The sequence below is a fragment of the Phocoena sinus genome, chromosome 5 (assembly GCF_008692025.1).
Source record: "Phocoena sinus isolate mPhoSin1 chromosome 5, mPhoSin1.pri, whole genome shotgun sequence".
Classification (NCBI taxonomy): Eukaryota; Metazoa; Chordata; class Mammalia; order Artiodactyla; family Phocoenidae; genus Phocoena; species Phocoena sinus.
In genome coordinates this window covers 35,795,596-35,807,390 of record NC_045767.1, presented here as the reverse complement: position 1 = coordinate 35,807,390, position 11,795 = coordinate 35,795,596, and the positions used below count along the sequence as shown (strand labels likewise).

The window sequence follows — 11,795 nt, the reverse complement described above, 5'->3', positions numbered from 1 at the left end:
GTGCTCACATTGGAAGCACATATACCAAAATTGGAATCATACAGAGAAGATAAGCATGTCCTCTGTTCAAGGATGATATAAATTTATGATACATTTCATATTTTTTCCAATAAGCATATGAAAATATAAATCATACATCATTAGAGAATTGCAAATTTTAAAATATGAGATTGTTTCCACTACATATGCATTAGAGTAACTAAAATCCCAAGCATTGGCGACATCAAAATCTGGCAAGAATGTGGAGCAACAGAGAAAACACAACATCATGCTGGTGGGAACGCAAAATGGTACAAGCACCTTGGAAGACTGTTTGACGGTTTCTTATAAAAATAAACATATTCCCACCATAAGATCAGCAGTCACATTCCTTGGTATTTACCCAAATGAGTGGAAAGCCTGTGTCCATGCAGAAACCTGCACATGGATATTTATAACAGTTCTATTCATAGAACTTCAGTAGGTAAATGGATAAACTGTGATGTATCCAGACAATGGAATATTATTCAGTGAGCTATCAAGCCATGACAAGACATGGAAGAAACTTAAATGCATAATACTAAGTGAAAGAAGCCAATCTGAAAGGCTACGTCCTGTATGAATCCTGATATAAGATATTCTAGAAAAGGCAGAACTATGGAGCCAGTTAAAAAAAAAAAAGAGCAGTGGGGCTTCCCTGGTGGCGCAGTGGTTGAGAGTCCGCCTGCTTATGCAGGGGACATGGGTTCCTGCCCCAGTCCGGGAAGATCCCACATGCCGCGGAGCGGCTGGGCCCATGAGCCATGGCCGTTGAGCCTGCGCATCTGGAGCCTGTGCTCCACAACGGGAGAGGCCACAACAGTGAGAGGCCCGCGTACCGCAAAAAAAAAAAAAAAAAAAAAAGGAGCAGTGGTTGCCAGGGGCTAGAGGAAAGGAAGGGATACGTAGGTGGAGCACAGAGGATTTTTAAGGCAGTGAAAGTATTCTCTATGAAAACATGTCATTACAATTATCAAAACCCATAAAACATATAACACCACAATGGTACAAATGAACTTATTTACGAAACAGAAATAGAGTCACAGATGTAGAAAATAAACTTATGGTTACCAAGGGAGAAAGCGGGGGAGGGATAAATTGGGAGATTGAGATTGACATATACACCCTACTATATATAAAATAGATAACTAATAAGGACCTACTGTATAGCACAGGGAACCTAACTCAATACTCTGTAATGACCTATATGGGAAAATAATCTAAAAAAGAGTGGATATGTGTATACTAGAGCAGAAACTAACACAACATTGTAAATCAACTATATGCTAATAAAATTTTTTTTTTTTTAAAAAGGAGTGAACACTAAGGTAAACTACGGGCTTTGAGTGACCGGTACTGTTCTATTCACTGAGCCTACAGCAGTGACAGAACAGATTGAGTCCTCTCTCCATGGAGTTTGGATCCTAAAGGAGGAAGAGAGTCAATAAGAAATGTAATAAAAAATTAAATGAAGTGCCTAATTTATATTTTATATTCCCTTCTTCATGCAAATGAATTTTTCTTATTCCCTCTCCTTTGCACTCACACAAATGCATGCACAGAAACACACACATGAACACACACACACACACACACAGACACACACACAAGCATGCATCTACTCACAGACCTGGTTGATGGACCTCAGAAAAATAATGATATCTACGATACAATCTCTGCTACTTTATGCCATGACTAATACCCTTCTAAGTGACTTATTTTTCCTTGAGATTCTTTGGAATGTATTGATCCTTGGAAAACAAACGTTTTGTAATGGATGAGAGGAAGAACAGGGGCACATGAATTGCAAAGGTGACTGGGTGGACTATTTTCTGTGACCTGTTCCAATTTTGAAAGTGTAAACCACAAATTGTAAAGTCATAGAAAAGAACATTATTCCAATAAATTTTTAACATTACAGCACTGTCAAAGTGTGCCCTGTTCTTCAAGGGATAAGCTTTAAGCTCTTTGTCATTTGTGAAATATGAATCTGAAAGCTTACACTAACAAAATCAGTAAATGTTTAATTCTTTAGCTGTGCAAACTGTTATAATGCTAAGTTCAATAATTTATGTTCTTCTTTTCTTTGGGGTTTTTTAATGAATTGATGTTTTGGAGGCCAGCAATAAGTTACATAATGAGACATGTCAGAAATCTTGAAAAATGATTGCAAAAATCTCGCAATTAGAGCAGATCTACGAGAAAACATTTTCTCCATCTATGCAGATACTGTGTCCTTCCACGGCAGACTGGTGAGGTGTTGAGCCCCCAGCCTGAGGAGCAACCTGTGGGCAGCAATTAGGAAAGGCAGTGATGAAGGGGGCCAGGAAACCCTGTTTCCTTCTCCACTGTCCTCTCCATCAAGAGATGGTACCCACCAGCTGAGAAATGTCTGCCATTTCCACTTAGGAGGGACCTAGCTGGGTTGAACAGAATTACTATGATGTTTCCCTGGCTCTTCTACTAGAGAACCAGTCTTATGTGCCAGGCTCAGTTTTCTTAAGGGTTACGGCCTAGGATATCCAACTGGCTACTTTGTTTTCAGTAAAGATAAATTGATCTTATAAACGAACCAAAAATAAATAAATACATAAATAAGTAAATAAATAAGAATGAAAAAGCCCTCTTAATTCCAGTTTTATTTCCACCTTTTCCCCAAATCTCCCTTTGAGCTCCATTCCTATGGTCATCCCATTTATATTTTTAAAATATTCTTAGAATATAATGGTAATGTCCATAAAATCCTATCATTCTTGGTAAAACAAATATTACCATACATTGACAGTTTCCTTTTTACCCCTCCCACAAAGAGATGAGAACATTGCATCATATCAATAAATATAGAAATAATACCAAAATATTTTTTAAATGCCAGAATTACTAATTTCACAAATGAGCTAGGTGGAAACACAACTAGAAAATAAGCTGTAGTTAGACTGGATGCTTCCTCTTCATCATGTTCTCAGCTGATTGTCTCTTTTTCTGCTACCACGGTCTTCCTAATCAACAGCAATTCCTGCTAGCTATGGTTCAGAGTTGAGGAAATCAATTTTCCTTCTTAACAAGAAGGGCACTGAATGATTTAAGAATACATTCAACTAGTTTAACAGCTTCTCTCCCAGTTAGCTGAAAAAGCAGTTGGAGAACCACTTGGCTGTTCCTCAAAGCTCCATAAGTCAACATGCTCCATGGAGAACAGAAGTAGGTTATGAGTAGACATGAATTGTGGAGGGACACTATTCACCCACTACCAATTCTCAAAGTAAGTCTAAAATAGGTAAGTCTGGTTGCCAAGGAACTCAGAATAATTAGTGAATTTCTTGTCCTCCTTGTGGGAAAAAGTGCCCACCAGTTGGGAGTAATTTTGGAGTAACTTCAACTTCAAAGGGAAAATAAGTTTCATCATAAAAGCCACAGAAAGTGTTCACTTGTGCCTCAAAACATAACAGGATAACTTTATTCTGTTAACATTTTATAGAGGTTTAATATTAAAGTATATTGAATTAAATTACTAATATAGTAAGAAATGGTTTAGTATCTACATAAAGCTTATTCATCTATGAAAAGTATAATAGTTTGGATCCCCATTACCTGCATAGAGATTTCCTTTAATCCTTCTGTTTGTCTAACTAATTATCTTAGGCACAGCCCCATGGCTAATAAGCCTATGACCATTCCAGTCTATAAAAAGTCATTCAAAGGAAAGCACACAATAAATAGAAACCCTCACTCTTTCTAGAATGTAAAAATATTCAACTTGGGATCATCAAAATTAAGAAAGGAAATCCTGGCTTTGAAAACTCTAGCCATTTTGTCTAAGTGATACAGGCTATTTACTCCTGATAATATAAAGAAGATACGATTCTTGAAATTATGTAAATCCACATCTTTCCTTGTGCAGTCCATCAGTAAGAAAAGATTTTGGGACATCTACTGGCAGATATGAATTTTACTCCATGTTTCTGGAGGATAACAACAACTTCAACAGCAACAACAAAATACTAACTTGCTTTATTTTTCTAAAATAAATTGAAATCACGTTCTTAGTTCCCATCAATTTGGTATGTGTAGAAAATCCAGTTTCACTCTCCTTATTTCCCTCCCCACCCAACACGTGTGCAGTGGATCTGGGATCTTCATAGATTTCAGAAGATACTTGGAATTTCTTTTGCTTGTTGGTCCCACCAGTACTTGCTGACATGCTTGTGCTCATTGTGCAGTCAAGAACAGCCCTTCGGAAGCTTTGGCTGGTTCTTCTCCGTTCCCTACTTAGGTTCAGGGATCTTCTCAGAACCTCAATCCCAGTGCTTTGTCCTGAACTTCCCTGTGGGCCTCAGGACACTATTCCTTTCTGAAGTCTGGTCTCCTCCAGACCAGAAGGAGGGATGGTGTAGTGTGGAAACGTCTGTCATCTTGATAACACAGCTCCTTCCTGATTTTCTGTTCCCCAGGAACTGCCCCTTCCACAGCTTTCCCTTCAATTCTTGCCTTCGTCTTTTCCTTTGCTGAGACGTTCCTTGCTATTTTCTACATAATGTGAATTTCTCTTGCCCAAGAGAGAGGGTTCTGGTAAGAAATACCCAGACCAGTTAGTTAATTTTTAATTTTCAGTATTTTTTTTAAGATAGACAGATTATTTATTTATTTATTTATTTATTTATTTATTTATTTATGGCTGCGTTGGGTCTTTGTTGCTGTGCGCGGGCTTTCTTTAGTTGTGGCGAGTGGGGGCGACTCTTTGTTGCGGTGCGCGGGCTTCTCATTGCGGTGGGTTCTCTTGTTGCAGAGCATGGGCTCTAGGCATGCAGGCTTCAGTAGTTGTGGCACGTGGGCTTAGTTGTTCTGTGGCATGTGGGATCTTCCCAGACCAGGGCTTGAACCCGTGTCCCCTGCATTGACAGGTGGATTCTTAACCACTGTGCCACCAGGGAAGCCCTATTTTAAAAATTTTTAATTACCCTTTTTATTTTCAGATAGAAAATAAAGATTTGTATGCAGTTGTAAGAAATAATTCAGAGAGATGCCACATATCCCTTACCTAGTTTCACCTAATGGTAACATCTTGCAGAACTGTAGTACAGTATCACGACCAGTGTTGTGCAACATCGGTGTAGTCAAGATACAGAATGTTCCATCACTACAAGTATCGTTTATGTTTCCCTTTTATAGTCACATCCACTTTCTTCTCATCCACCGCCTCCCCATCTCCTGGTCCCCTTGTTAACCCCTGGCAACCAGTAATCTGGCCTTCATTCCTATAACTTGTTATTTCAATAATGCTATATAGATGGAATAATACTGTATTTAATCTTTTGTGAGTGGATTTTTTTCATGGAGCATCTTCTTGGAGATTCATCCAGATTGTTGCATGTATCGATATTTTGTTCCCTTTTGTTGCTAAGTCGTATGTGAGTTTGTTGAACCACTTACCTACTGAAGACATCTGAATTGTTTCCATTTGGGGGCTATTAATAATAAAGTTTCTATAGACATTTGTGTATAGGTTCTTGTATGTATATAAGTGTTCAGTCCTCTGTGATAAATACCTAGGAGTGCAATTGCTGGGTCATATGGCAGCTGCATGCTTAATTTAAGAAAGCACTAAACTGACTTCCAGAGTGGCTGTACCATTTTGCATTCGCACCAGTAATGTATAAGAGAGCCACTCTCTCTACATCCTTGACAGTATTTGGTGTTGTAACTATAGTTTATTTTAGCCATTTGAATATGTATATAGTGATTTCCGGTTGTTTTAATTTGCACTTCTAGCTGGGACTACTTACTCTCTTCCTGTCGTCAGAAAAGAGGGCTGTTTTGTGTGGGCTTTTGATTTCCAGCCAGAAAGCAGCATGTCTGCGTTCAGTACAACTTCTGCCCTCAAATCAGCCCTTGTGTATATGAGACATCTGAAGTGTGTAACTGTTATTCCATTTTATCTCGGGGTAAGACTATCACAAAAAAGACAGTCTCCACAATCAGTTTCTATGTGTTATTAACACGCCTTGAGGAGTTAAGTCTTAGTCATTTTTGTACCCTCAAATCCTAGCAGTATGTTACATATTCGATGAATGAATTAATTGATCTAGTAAGAATAAGAATATAATTATAGGACTTTACATTTAAATATTAATAAACCTAATATCTAATGTCAGAGGTCACCATGGGCTTCAATTTAGATGGCTTAAGCTGGCATTTATAGAAAACCTGAGAGGTGTGTATTCCTAACTCTAGTGTCAGGAAAACTAGTTCTTTCACTTATGTGCACAGTGACCTCAAATAAGCCAAGCCTAGTACCTCACGGTTCTTAACTGTCTAAATGTTTAAAAATACACCCTTAGCCCTAATTTCAGCTGTAAATTGGAAATAACTGTAGTACTTATATCATAGGATTAAGTTCAGTGTCACCTTACCTTTATAGTGTTAGCCATATGCAAAACATTTATAAATATTAGCTAAAGAGAAATAATCAAATGAAATATGAATACTAATATTAAATGAATATTATTATTATTAATTAACAGGAATGAATTCTAACATGATAGTGCATTTGAAGAAACAGCAAATATTACTTTATTTTCACTTTAGTCCTTGTCGTTAAAATCATCTGTAAGCATACCAATTTCCTAGGAATAAATAAACTATGAGCTTAGAAAACATGGGTTTTGTATGAAAGAAATGGACAATAATAGGATCAAAGTGGGATTTGTGGGACAATCACAGGAGGTCCTAAGTGGTTTGTGGGCAGTATAAGGCACACTGTTGCCTGGAGAAGGACTGTACCTCATTCATATATATACGAGAAAAGCTTAAAGTGTAGGGCTTGTGGTAGCAAACTGAGGCATTATTTCTTGATTGAACTTAACTGACTGTCAAAGGCAAGAAGTGCCAAGTCAGAAGTACAGTTTTAGAGTAGAGGAACGGGGCTGCCGAAACAAAACATACCTGCTTAGTAACCTCACAGGAGTCTGATGGGGACCATATCTTTGGATCACTGGATGCTATGGGCATCAAACAAAACTCACAAAAAACAAAGTAAAATTAAGGGCAGAGGTGAAGCTCAAGTGGTTTACTGACAAGATAACTGTATACTGTTAATAACTTTTCTGTCTGCAAGGAATTGTATGGGTATTTTCCTTTGATTTTCAGTCAAACGCTGCCCTCTAGTGGCAATGCTACTCTTTAGCATTGAAATAATAGTGAACATGGGAGATAACGGGATTTCACCTCCCACTCCATTCCCAACCCTCACAAAATCCCACACAATTTATTTTAATTTTCCCTTAGGCAGAAAATGTATGTAGATTTTGTAGATATATGTGATTTTCACATTTTATGCATTTGTATTTGACTATCAGGCATAAGGTATTTCATTCCATTTCTATAATATCTGGGAAAAACATTGAGAATGAAGTCTGACATATATTAGAAAGTATAAATAAAGATTTCTACTAATTTCCTAGTATTTTAATATCAAATATACTTTTTATTTAAAAATATTTAATTTGGCTCATCTAAGGAGATTTATATAGCTTAACTATTCTACCTCCCAATACATACTTAGTCAAAATAAAAAAAATAGATATATTACTTTTCTCATTTAATCATCATTTTAAAATTTTCACCATTTAATATCCAGAGAAGAAAAATGAGCCTTAAATTTTCCTGTGACTTTATCCAGAGTGAGAAGGAAAAATAGACCTTTCCCTTAGCAAGGATATGAGATCCTTATGCAGTTCCCAAAACAGACCTTGAGTTGACGTAAGAGTCCAGGTTTCCTGGTGGTGGAAGAAGCTCTTGAGAAAACTTAGCGCTTGCCTCACTCATGAGAGAGACTCCCAACTAGCAAGTCATCTCCAGCAGGAGAGTTTTCTAATTCTGTCATTAACCTCTAGGCACATATGAGAGTGTCATTGTTAACAGTATAATGAACCAATCTTATTTTTTAAATAACATTTTCATTGTTAGAGAACTGACACAGGCAAGATACCCCACATTTCTGAGAGTTAAACTATGACATATGATGGAACAAGTTAGATATATAAAGAGAGAGAGAGAGAGAGAGAGAAGAGCACTAACACATAAGGAAGGATATTAACACTTTAAAGAAAAGTAACTTCTCCTTTAAAAGCTCAAAGAAATTTGGCATTATTATATTACAAATTTTTATACTAATAAGAGGCCCATTAAAGTGAAATGAATTAAAACACACACACACAAACAAAGAAACCAGGGTAGGGTAGATGAGGAGCTGGTGGTGATGGTCATGGTAGTATTTTCTCAAAGTCTTTCCTAGTATTTTCCAAGAGTAAGAATACATTGAAACGCTGGTGCAAATATCCAGTCTCATTATATATTTAATGATATATTTCTCCAATACATGTAGAGACATCAGACCATCAGACCTTAAGGTAACTGAGCATTAACATTACATTTGTTAGGCCAAATCTCTTAGGCCAGTTTCTGGCTTATCAAATAATCTAATTATTTGCGTTTTCATAGTTTTTCTTAAATAAGAAACTGAAAATGGCTCTTCTTTTTTTTTAAAAAAATAAATTTATTTATTTATTTATTGGCTGTGTTGGGTCTTCGTTTCTGTGCGAGGGCTTTCTCTAGTTGCGGCGAGCGGGGGCCACTCTTCATCACGGTGCGTGGGCCTCTCACCGTCGTGGCCTCTCTTGTTGTGGAGCACAGGCTCCAGATGCGCAGGCTCAGTAGTTGTGGCACGCAGGCTCAGTAGTTGTGGCTCATGGGCCCAGTTGCTCTGTGGCATGTGGGATCTTCCCAGACCAGGGCTCGAACCCGTGTCCCCTGCATTGGCAGGCAGATTCTCAACCACTGCGCCACCAGGGAAGCCCGAAAATGGCTCTTCTGATATGAATATCTGACTTACTTGACAGTCATATTTTTTCCTACTCATTCATAAATTCAGATTTTGATAAATGTATGTCTCTTTTACGTTTAACTAAGCTCATTCAGCATTCCTGAGGTGATCAAGCCAATATACCTGTCCTCCCCAAACATAGACCAAGGAAACTTTATTTATGTAATACACTCTATGAAATTAGTTCACGGCCAGTTAGCAATCTCTTTGGTGATGACAGCTGGTATTCGCTGGGCACCACTTCCACCATCCCTCCTTCCCTCCCTTCCAAAAATCTGTTTAATTACTAAAAGCTTAGTGTCTACAACTTGTATTTATTTCCACTCTACAATTTAGAGCAAAATTAGATAAGTGCATTTGGTTTTAGTTAAGGGAAAGTCTACTCAGGGGTTTAAAAAATTAGATACAACGAAGAGATGAATCTGAATGCTAAATAAAATAAGACCCCAGGTCTTCCCTGGTGGCGCAGTGGTTGGGAGTCCGCCTGCCTATGCAGGGGACGCGGGTTCGTGCCCCGGTCCGGGAAGATCCCACATGCCATGGGGTGGCTGGGCCCATGAGCCATGGCCGCTGGGCCTGCGCGTCCGGAGCCCGTGCTCCGGAACGGGAGAGGCCGCAGCAGTGAGAGGCCCGCGTTCCTCAAAAAAAAAAAAAAAAAAAGACCCCAAAGAAGAAATCAATGAGCTTATAAGAAATGCACTTACTTCTCCTGCGCCTCTTCCTTTGTATTTAATTGACTGGGGAGTATATGCCATTCATTATAAGGGCAACTTTGTTGTAAAGAGCTATTTTGTCTCTTTACAGGAAGAGAGAACCAGTTGAGGGGGAGGTGCCCTTGGCAAATGATGTACCCAGGTCAGTAAAAAATTTTCACTGTGAATCTTAATGTTCCAAAATACTTCATAAAACCTCGCAAAGTAGCATCTAGTGAATCATTCAGTTTAGAAATTTATTAACTCCGTGGTAAAGGAAAATCTGAGTCCTTAACGCTGTCAGAATGTGACGTTACTGAAGTGTTCAAGCTGAGACACTGATATCTATAAACTTGAAGAAAACACCAGTCCTTTCAAGAATAGAACCATCTTAGTTTCCCATATCGAATTGAGTCTAATACATCATTTTGTTGTATAAAATTCAGCACATTATATAAAGATGGTGAAAAAGATGATACAACTTTCATAGAAAATGTGCACTTTATTAGCGAGCCTTTTAAAGTCAAGATTGTAAGATAATATTTTCAAACTTGAAAATTTATTTTAAGGAGTATTTACAAAACTGATTTTAAAATACATATAAAATTACATATTTTAAAATTTTCATTCTGAATTCCAATAATGTTTGTGAATAATAATATTGTAAAATGAAAAATGTTGCCCACCGTCCAGTTCTACAAGAATCAAGTAATTAGCCATTGCAGTCACTGACCTACAATACACTCTGAAAGGAATTCAGGGCAAAAATCAGGATGAGGCCCTTTGTGCTGCGGGAAAAGAGGCAAAACAACCCCTTAATTAGTTAGAAATATTTCAGGAGAAGTATTTTACTAACTTGGATTCTTGCATCTTCTTCTGCTTAGAAAGCTCTAAAATCATTAACTGGTGTATCTGTTCCTTGTGACTGTCAGTACCCTTCCACAAAGATGTGTGCTTGCGTGCATGTACCCCTTCACCAAAATCATATATATCCTGACTTCCATCCACCTCTTGGAAGCAGTTCCTCATGGCTATCTGAGAGGTTGTCTCCAGGGCTATAGTCCTCTGTAAGTCCCCAAATAAGACTAAAACTCACAGCTCTCACCTTGTGCATTTTTATTACAGTCGACAATGTTGATTCAAGAAAATACAAGAAAACTTGTGGTTTCTTTAGTTTAATTAATATCTGAATGATGTATATTCATTATATATGAGATATTCTGGAATTTCTCATGGAATTATCCCAGAGAAATGAAAATCTACTGAAAATAATGTGTTCCCATAGACTGTAAGAAACTGTGACAGGGAAAAAGGTGGGGCTGACACCAGGAGAGAGACACAGAGACACTCTCTCATCATTCACCAAGAATAGTCCAGAGAATCCAGAGAAAACAGAGGCAAAATAAAGAGTGTTGCTCTGAGATGTTTTTATTATCATAAATGGAGAATATGAAAGAAAATTGATGAGGAAAAGAGATTAAAAATAATTACAATTTAAAAGAATAATCGGTGTGGCTTCTTCACTGAGTGAGGATTTCAAAACCAGAAGGACAGACTCAGTTTAAGATTGGATTAGCACATTGGGAAGATTTAAAAGCTCAAAATTCTAGAATTGCACCTCAAATGGGAAAAGATACACAGAAATGAGTGAAGATTAAGAAAAGAGATACTAATCAAATGGTAATAGGAAGGAAATGAGCCATAAAGCCTGCAAATGCCTGTCTGCAAGTACCAGGCAGAGAGAAATGAGGTTGCTGTGATGCCCAGGCAGGGAGAAAACGATGACTTAGGACAATGTTACAAAAACAGAACAGGGTAAATTACAACTTACATTATTCAGCCAAATGTTAATATTGGTGGGTATATTTATTATACCTGAAACATATAAAATATATGGGCAGGTGGAACTGTACATCAAAACTTTAATATAAACAATCTAAGGCATTGCCTGAAGTATCAATAATCATGTTTCTAAGAAGACTATTAATATAAATTCCATGGCTGCCCTTAAGTCATGGACATTCTTTTTATTTCAGATGATAGGCAGATTTATAGCTCACTATTCAAAGATCAAAAAGCTTAATTACTATTTCTTTGACTTGTTTACCACATTCAGACATAAGATATAAAATAGATAAGGGTGAAATCGAAGAGGCATTTGTTGACGGTGACAACCCTAAAAATCCTAGTGGTTAAAAACAAGA

At 37.5% G+C, this 11,795-nt stretch overlaps 1 non-coding gene across 1 annotated transcript; it reads left to right on the top strand.

The window, feature by feature from the left end:
* On the top strand, nucleotides 1–105 carry LOC116754872. The gene has a single exon (XR_004350201.1). It is a non-coding gene; the product is annotated as a U6 spliceosomal RNA (small nuclear RNA).
* The last annotated feature ends 11,690 nt before the right edge of the window (nucleotides 106–11,795 follow it).